This window comes from Xiphophorus couchianus, chromosome 13, assembly GCF_001444195.1.
Source record: "Xiphophorus couchianus chromosome 13, X_couchianus-1.0, whole genome shotgun sequence".
NCBI lineage: Eukaryota > Metazoa > Chordata > Actinopteri > Cyprinodontiformes > Poeciliidae > Xiphophorus > Xiphophorus couchianus.
The window spans coordinates 23,161,880-23,170,593 of record NC_040240.1 but is presented as its reverse complement, the minus strand read 5'-3'; the positions used below and the strand labels follow the sequence as shown (position 1 = coordinate 23,170,593).

Here is an 8,714-nt window from a genome sequence, read left to right as displayed (position 1 = left end):
TATATAGAATAGCATACAGTGCAAGCCTGCTTTCTGTGTAATTTTATTTAAAATGGAGCATTTTGAAAATATGACACTAATATAGAATTCATACAAATTTCATTTTTTTACACAAATGAAAGCATTTTAATCATGTCAGTAAAATTTATTCATTAAAAAATATGTTTAAATAATTAAATCTCACAGAAAAAAATGTCAAGTTCATTATTAAATCTGATTTTGTATTTATTTATAGCTTCTCCTTCTGTTAATACACATGTCTAATAATAATATAGCTGACGTTTTTTGGATGTGTTTTTCTTCATAACTGTTTTGTTCTTCAGCAGGATATTCCCATTCTTGATGAAAATTAGTCTCTTTCAATAGAGATCTGAAATACATTATCACCCCCAAGTGGCTCGACATGGTATTACAATTACTTAAAACGGACAAGCTTATAGTTCCTGGAATAAATAAAGCCGAAAGACAGATGAATAAACCCAGTTTTATTTGATTTAATATAATTACTGCAATTCTGGCCATATAATAGTGGAATTACTTGTATCTCCTAAGTTCTTGAAGAAATATGAAGGAATCCTATATAGCTTAACACAAAACGTTACTCCTCCATGGGCTGCCACCTTATCGTGGTGGAGGGGTTTGAGTGCCCCAATGATCCTAGGAGCTATGCTGTCTGGGGCTTCATGCCCCTGGTAGGGTCACCCAAGGCAGACAGGTCCTAGGTGAGGGACCAGACAAAGTGCAGCCCGAAGACCCCAATGATGAAGGAAAACCTTGGACTTGGTGTTCCCTCGCCCGGACGCGGGTCACCGGGGCCCCACTCTGGAGCCAGGCCTGGAGGGGGGGCACGATGGCGAGCGTCTGGTGGCCGGGCTTTTACCCATGGAGCCCGGCCGGGCTCAGCCCGAAGAGGAAACATGGGCCCCCCCTCCCATGGGCCCACCACCCGTGGGAGGGGCCAAAGGGGTCGGGTGCACTGTGTGATGGGTGGCGGCCAAGGGAGGGGACCCTGGCGGTCCGATCCTCGGTTGCAGAAACTGGCTCTTGGGACGTGGAATGTCACCTCTCTGGTGGGGAAGGAGCCGGAGCTAGTGCGTGAGGTCGAGAGGTTCCGGCTAGAAATAGTCGGTCTCACCTCGACGCATGGCTCTGGTTCTGGAACCAGTCTCCTTGAGAGGGGCTGGACATACTTCCACTCTGGAGTTGCCCAGGGAGAGAGACGTCGGGCAGGAGTGGGCATACTTGTTGCTCCCCATCTCGGCGCCTGTACGTTGGGGTTTACCCCGGTGAACGAGAGGGTAGGATCCCTCCGCCTACGGGTGGGAGGACGGGTTCTGACTGTCGTTTGTGCTTACGGGCCGAACGACAGTTCAGATTACCCACCCTTTTTGGAGTCCTTAGAGGGGGTACTGGAGAGTGCTCCTCCTGGGGACTCCCTTGTTCTGCTGGGGGACTTCAACGCTCACGTGGGCAACGACAGTGAGACCTGGAGGGGCGTGGTTGGGAGGAACGGCCCACCCGACCTGAACTCGAGCGGTGTTCTGTTGCTGGACTTCTGTGCTCGCCATGGATTGTCCATAACGAACACCATGTTCAAGCATAAGGGTGTCCATATGTGCACTTGGCACCAGGACACCCTAGGCCGCAGTTCGATGATCGACTTTGTCATCGTTTCATCGGATCTGCGGCCGTATGTCTTGGACACTCGGGTGAAGAGAGGTGCGGAGCTGTCCACTGACCACTACCTGGTGGTGAGTTGGCTCCGGTGGCGGGGGCGAAAGCCGGTCAGACCTGGCAGGCCCAAACGTGTTGTGAGGGTCTGCTGGGAACGTCTGGCGGAATCCCCTGTGAGACGGAGCTTTAACTCCCATCTCCGGCAAAACTTCGAACACGTCCCGGGGGAGGTGGGGGACATGGAGTCTGAGTGGACCGTGTTCCGTGCCTCCATTGTCGAGGCGGCCGATCGGAGCTGTGGCCGCAAGGTTGTCGGTGCCTGTCGCGGCGGCAACCCTCGAACCCGTTGGTGGACACCTTCGGTGAGGGATGCCGTCAGGCTGAAGAAGGAGTCCTATCGAGCCTTTTTGGCCTGTGGGACTCCGGAAGCAGCTGATGGGTACCGGCGGGCGAAGCGGCATGCGGCTCGGGCGGTTGCTGAGGCAAAAACTCGGGTGTGGGAGGAGTTTGGAGAGGCCATGGAGAAAGACTTCCGCACGGCTTCGAGGCGATTCTGGTCCACCATCCGGCGTCTCAGGGGGGGGAAGCGGTGCAGCACCAACACTGTTTATAGTGGGGATGGTGTGCTGCTGACCTCTACTCGGGACGTTGTGGGCCGGTGGGCAGAGTACTTCGAAGACCTCCTCAATCCCACCAACATGCCTTCCACTGAGGAAGCGGAGCCTGGGGACTCTGGGTTGGGCTCTCCAATCTCTGGGGGCGAGGTCGCCGAGGTGGTTAAAAAGCTCCGCGGTGGCAAGGCCCCGGGGGTGGATGAGATCCGCCCGGAGTTCCTTAAGGCTCTGGATGTTGTAGGGTTGTGTTGGTTGACGCGACTCTGCAATATCGCATGGACATCGGGGGCAGTTCCCCTGGATTGGCAGACTGGGGTGGTGGTCCCCCTGTTCAAAAAGGGGGACCGGAGGGTGTGCTCCAATTATAGAGGGGTCACACTCTTAAGCCTCCCTGGCAAGGTCTATTCAGGGGTCCTGGAGAGGAGGGTCCGTCGGATAGTCGAACCTCGGATTCAGGAAGAGCAGTGTGGTTTTCGTCCTGGTCGTGGAACACTGGACCAGCTCTACACCCTCAGCAGGGTCCTGGAGGGTGCATGGGAGTTCGCCCAACCAGTCTACATGTGTTTTGTGGACTTGGAGAAGGCGTTCGACCGTGTCCCTCGGGGAGCCCTGTGGGGGGTTCTCCGGGAGTATGGGGTACCGGGCCCTTTGATACGGGCTGTCAGGTCCCTGTATGACCGGTGTCAGAGTCTGGTCCGCATTGCCGGCAGTAAGTCGGGCTCGTTTCCGGTGAGAGTTGGACTCCGCCAGGGCTGCCCTTTGTCACCGATTCTGTTCATCACTTTCATGGACAGAATTTCTAGGCGCAGCCAAGGTGTTGAGGGGATCCGATTTGGTGGCCTCAGGATCTCATCTCTGCTTTTCGCAGACGATGTGGTCCTTTTGGCTTCATCAGATCGTGATCTGCAGCTCTCGCTGGATCGGTTCGCAGCCGAGTGTGAAGCGGCCGGGATGGGGATCAGTGCCTCCAAATCCGAGGCCATGGTCTTGAGCCGGAAAAGGGTAGAGTGCCTTCTCCGGGTCAGGGGGGGTGTCCTGCCCCAAGTGGAGGAGTTTAAGTATCTCGGGATCTTGTTCACGAATGGGGGAAGAAGGGAGCGGGAGATCGACAGGCGGATTGGCGCAGCGTCTGCTGTCAAGCGGGCGCTGTACCGGTCCGTCGTGGTGAAGAGAGAGCTGAGCCAAAAAGCGAAGCTCTCGATTTACCGGTCGATCTACGTTCCCACCCTCATCTATGGTCATGAGCTTTGGGTCATGACCGAAAGAACGAGATCGCGGATACAAGCGGCCGAAATGGGTTTTCTCCGTAGGGTGGCTGGGCTCTCCCTTAGAGATAGGGTGAGAAGCTCAGTCATCCGGGAGGGACTCAGAGTAGAGCCTCTGCTCCTTCACATCGAGAGGAGCCAGTTGAGGTGGCTTAGGCATCTGGTCAGGATGCCTCCTGGACGCCTCCCTGGTGAGGTGTTCCGGGCACGTCCCACCGGGAGGAGGCCCCGGGGAAGACCCAGGACACACTGGAGGGACTATGTCTCTCGGCTGGCCTGGGAACGCCTCGGGATTCCCCCGGAGGAGCTGGAAGAAGTGGCTGGGGAGAGGGAAGTCTGGGCCTCCCTTCTGAAGCTGCTACCCCCGCGACCCGACCTCGGATAAGCGGAAGAAGATGGATGGATGGATGGATGGACAAAACGTTATTTTTGGGAAAAATAATTGTGGATAAAATTATGTCATAACATTATTTATAAGACATTTAACTTCCTTCTCAGAATTTATTACACCATGTGTTTAACAGATAAGCAAACCCAATTACTAGTCCTTGTGCAGATAAGTTAAATGTATGCTAAATGTTAGTCTGCTACTTTTTAAGGGCTTTAAAATCAGACAAAGGTGATAGATAAATATGACCATTATTATTTCTCATTCTCCTCCATAAAGTTAGAAAAGAGTTTAGCAGTTTGTATTTTTTTTTTAAGCCAACAGAGAAAGCAGGGAGCAAAAACCCAGAACACATCTTGACATATTGTTTTTAATCACTTTATTCTGAAAACATGTAAATATAGTACAAAAGTATCAGATTTTAAAACAAAGTACATAAAATAACATTTTCAAGCAGATAAAAGCTACTGAAGTCCAAATTCCAGGACAAAGAATAGCTTTATCTTCATGTTTTACAGCGTTTTGAAATTTTAATAATTATCATATTAGCTATACACATTTATCCAGATTTTAACAGAAGATGGCATTTTTACATCTATGCTAGACTAAAATGTTTCTGTGTGTTACATTTCCATATTACTAAAATAGCCTTTTGCATCCTTTTATATTGATCCTCTTTGAACTTTTTGTTTTCAATCATATCTAGAACAAAGAAAACCTTAAAACATTGTGATTTGACTGATGGAAGCAATCAGTTACACCTTTTAATATTATCTAGAAATTATCCTGCAATTTCTAAAACTGAACCCAAGCCTGGCAATTCCTTGCATTTCAAACAAACACTAATTAATGCTGAAGATGTCACTATCTAAATATGTGCATGTGTGCCTCACGCATGTGTGTGTCAGTGCTGCTTTAGGGATTAGCCCCAGTGTGTGTCCACTAGTGATTAGCCTGGTCAGTGGGCCTGTTGTGCATTCACTCAGGACATTAGCATATTAATGCAGCCTCGCTCTTGATCTCCTTCTGCCCTCTAACTCTCCCGCTCTGTCCCTCTCTCGTGTTTTCTCTTTCTCTATACATATTTCCCAGACTGCAATGTTGCTTCCTGCAGCTTCAATCTATAAATCTCACCAATTTACGCTCCTCTTGCTGTGAAGCAGCACACAATCTGGCCACACAAACTTCAAGGTTCCTGCTCTTCTTTTTCCCTCCAAAAATCTGCCTCTCCCCCCACTCTTTCTGCACCACATTCAAATCCTTCACTTGCTCTCATTTTCCTTTTTCTTTCTCCAGGTCTGCCTCCCCCCTGAACTTTGTCAAACACAGGAAAACACACACAGAAGCAAATTCACACCAGCAAACAGAGAGAGGGTGAGTCCACACACACTCACACATACAGATTCCCAATCCCCATTCATTCTCCTTTTCTGTCACTTTACCCTTTCCAGTGCAAATTTAGCAAGACCTGCTTTAGATTTCAGTGCTGAAGTGTGAGAAGGACACATTCAGCTGAGGTGAAGCTTTTTGCTTTTTGAGTTTGTCTGAGGTGCAGCAAAAAGCTGAGAGTCCAAAATGGGGACTCTCCTGATCTGCAGAGCAAGATGTGTAGAAACAATTAGACATGACACCTGTGTGAAAGAAACACTTAAAGTTAACAGATATTCAATTAATTGGAGTTAATTTTCACTCTCAACTGATGCAAGCTGGATCACATCTTTTGTAATGAGAAACATTAATGGTTTCAAAAGACTTTTCCTTTTTGAAAAAAATATGAGCTTAGCATAGATGCAAAGGTGATGTTTACGTTAGATTGTATTTAGGCAAATCAGGTGACTTCCTCTTCACTTCCTGTACTTGTTGCCAGGAAAAATAGTTAGCTTTTTCTCAACATAAATGCAATATTCTATTAAAACTAAGTTTAAGAAACTTTGATGAAAAGCTTCTAGAGCATGAAATCTTAAAATCAGTCTTATTAACAAAACCTTCAGGATGTCTTGCAAAAATGTAAGATGAGTTTCTTGAAGGCTTTAGATTTACATAAACTCACACTCTCTGCCTCGTTCAATAGCACTCTCCCTCTCTCTGTTTGTCTTTCTGCGCTTCACTTTTCCATCCTCAGAGCCGCTGAGTTTGATCCCATCCATGGCGGTCTGTCCCTCGCTGATGTTTGGAGGTCAGGGGCGTGATGTCCATCCACAACTCCTGGTTTCACAAAGGCAGACGCAAGAATTGCGTTTGGACAATCAACTCCAGACCTCCATGTCTCCTTTGGTCATTAGAGGACTCACATTCTTGAAGAGGCAGGTGCATCGCCTGGTTGTGTGGCAGTTGGTGCAGAGCTGATTTAGTGATTTAAGTTTCAAGCCACCAAGCGCTGGGAGAGGATCCAAAATATCAGTTTGTCCACTTGCTGAGAAAAAAGGTTCAAAGCAGTGTTTGTCCGTGGCCTTCAGGTCAGCGATTGTGGATGAAAAAAAGAAAGACCTGAAAAAAGAAATAACCAAGAATAAGCCTGAGAAAGAGAAAGGGAGAAAGCGCTAACTCATGCTTGTATTCTGAGCCGGTGACACCATGATAAACGAAGGGGTCACCACCCGGGGGCAGGCCCGTCCTAAAGGAGCCAGCGCTGTGACCTTGCACAAAAGAAGGAGTGGGTCCCCCCCCAATGGTCACATGGATCAAAGAGGACAAAAGCCTGAGATGATAACTCAGCACAGCAGTTGTGCACCTGATTATCAAGCACATTAGCAACAGGGGTAGAAAATTTCCCCAAGTTAGATCAAGTGAGGGTGGAGTAATGGGATGCTTGAGAATTAAAAAGTAAAACCGTGACTCGCTCTAATCTGATTTGCCGAATGCAACATTTTCTCTTTATCTGATTCGCTCTGTTAGGCGTTCTCTCTTTCTGTGGGACTCCGTCTTTATCCAAATGATGCGGTCTTTGGTGAGGCCTGGCCTATTCATCCGAACCCCATGTGCTGTGTGCCCACCATTGAGGTGCAGAGTAGCATGGTCACAAAGGATGGCAGCAACTCAGCAAGCTTGTTCCTTAAAGTTTTAAGCCTGTGTTCAGAATAAAGTTTGCAGTTAGAGCCAGAAAATATTTCATTTTGTTGAAAAAATAAATTCAAAGTGGAATCTCTTAAATGCTTTCTTAAGTCCTGGTATGTTTCAGCATTGTAATAGTAAGTTTACAACATTTCAATTATCTTTTCCTAATGAAGTCCAAAAAGTCTTATGGTTAAAAGTTTTTTTTAAGTGCCTTATAGTAAAGTTCACCTTTATTTATGCATTAACAGAAAGAATTTGTTTTGCATTCTTAACAATTTACATAAACTCTTTGCTCCATTTTCCCAACCTCTTCCCTTACAAGTACTGATCCTGCTGGAATTAAAAAGGCCCAAAAGCCTAAACTTTTCTGCCTCACACTTGTCTGCAGGCACTGATAATACTCGGTGCCCTGTTTAAAAGTGACAAAAAGATGTATTACCTAAAGGAAAGGAGGCTTGTAGTGCCAGGTATTAGGACCCTGTGGGACATAAAATCTGGATCAAGAATTTCTGCAAAAAGCCCGCCATAAAGTCCGTCTCAACCACCGATCATTCATCCTTACATGTGCGACCGACATCCTCTCTTCTATTCCATCCTCCCTCCGTTCTGGGTCGAATTTTAGCTGCTTCGCTGTCGACGTCTGACCGCACTTGTCCTACTTCTCCATCTTTCACTCTCTCTGCTTTTGCCTCTTCTGATCCTGCATCCTTCTCCCTCTCCTTCTTCAACCCTTTCTGCCGGGCCCACCCTCCGCCTTTACATTTCCTCTTGGTTTCCCCGCCCTCTTTTGCCTCTCTCTCCCTCTTCTTTCACTCATTCCTTGTCTCTCGCTCTCTCTCTACCCTCATTTCATGCAGCGCTGGGGTTACCTAAGAGACTGGGCCTCAATGGAGAAAATCTCCTTTGGTACAATGAATTGGGCAAGAGGCAGAGGGGAGGGAGAGAAATGGGGGGTGCAGGGTAAAATCAGGGGGTGCTGGACACAGGAAGGGAGGTGGGGTGGAGGGAAAGTGAAGGGAAAAGATAGTGGGATGCAGATGCATGCAGGGATGGAAGGGGGATACGAAAAATTGAATAAGTGGCTTCGCTTGTGTGATTTCGCCTCAGTGGTCAGTCTTTTGATGGATACTTATGGTGCCCACCCTCCCCCCACCTGCTCACTACTGGGACCAGTTGGTCCCACTAATTAAGAATGAACTAATTTGAGGTGTTCAATAAAATTTCTAAAGAACTTTAAATAAATCATAAAAATTATTAAACTAAAGCCTCATATTGATTGATTTTGACATTGTCAAAAGTTCAAAATCCTTTTGTGTGCATGAGCTGAGTGACGTCAGTGTCTGTAGGTGCCGTTTTGATTGTTCACTGTTTGTTTGCTCTTGGCTGGAAGTACAAGATGGCACCCAAAGGAGCATAGTTCTTTTTACAAAGACAAAAAGTGTTTTAACTGCATGAACCTTCCCCATTCAGGACAAGTAATCACACAATACCCCTTTAATCTTTTTCCCCGTCTCAGCTTGGGAGATGTTCTCTGACAAAAAAAGAAAAAAAATGGAGGCTTGACACATGCAGTCTTGTTTGGAGGTTAGCTACTGATTAGCACTAAAGTGTTGCAGTTCATTTTCTTGTTGCACCTTATTGAGCTCCTCAGCCATTCTATTAACTTTGTCATTTGTCTCTGAGTTGGCAAACAGATCCCCTGCTGCTCAGTTTTGTCTC

General features: G+C 47.4%; 1 long non-coding RNA gene across 1 annotated transcript; it reads right to left on the bottom strand.

Moving 5' to 3' along the window:
* Positions 1-5,372: 5,372 nt before the first annotated feature.
* Positions 5,373-7,694, bottom strand: LOC114156489 (uncharacterized). Its single transcript, XR_003597948.1, has 3 exons — positions 7,558-7,694; positions 6,233-6,428; positions 5,373-6,146 (listed from the first exon to the last, which is right to left on the bottom strand). It is a non-coding gene; the product is annotated as an uncharacterized LOC114156489 (long non-coding RNA).
* Between the last annotated feature and the right edge of the window lie 1,020 nt (positions 7,695-8,714).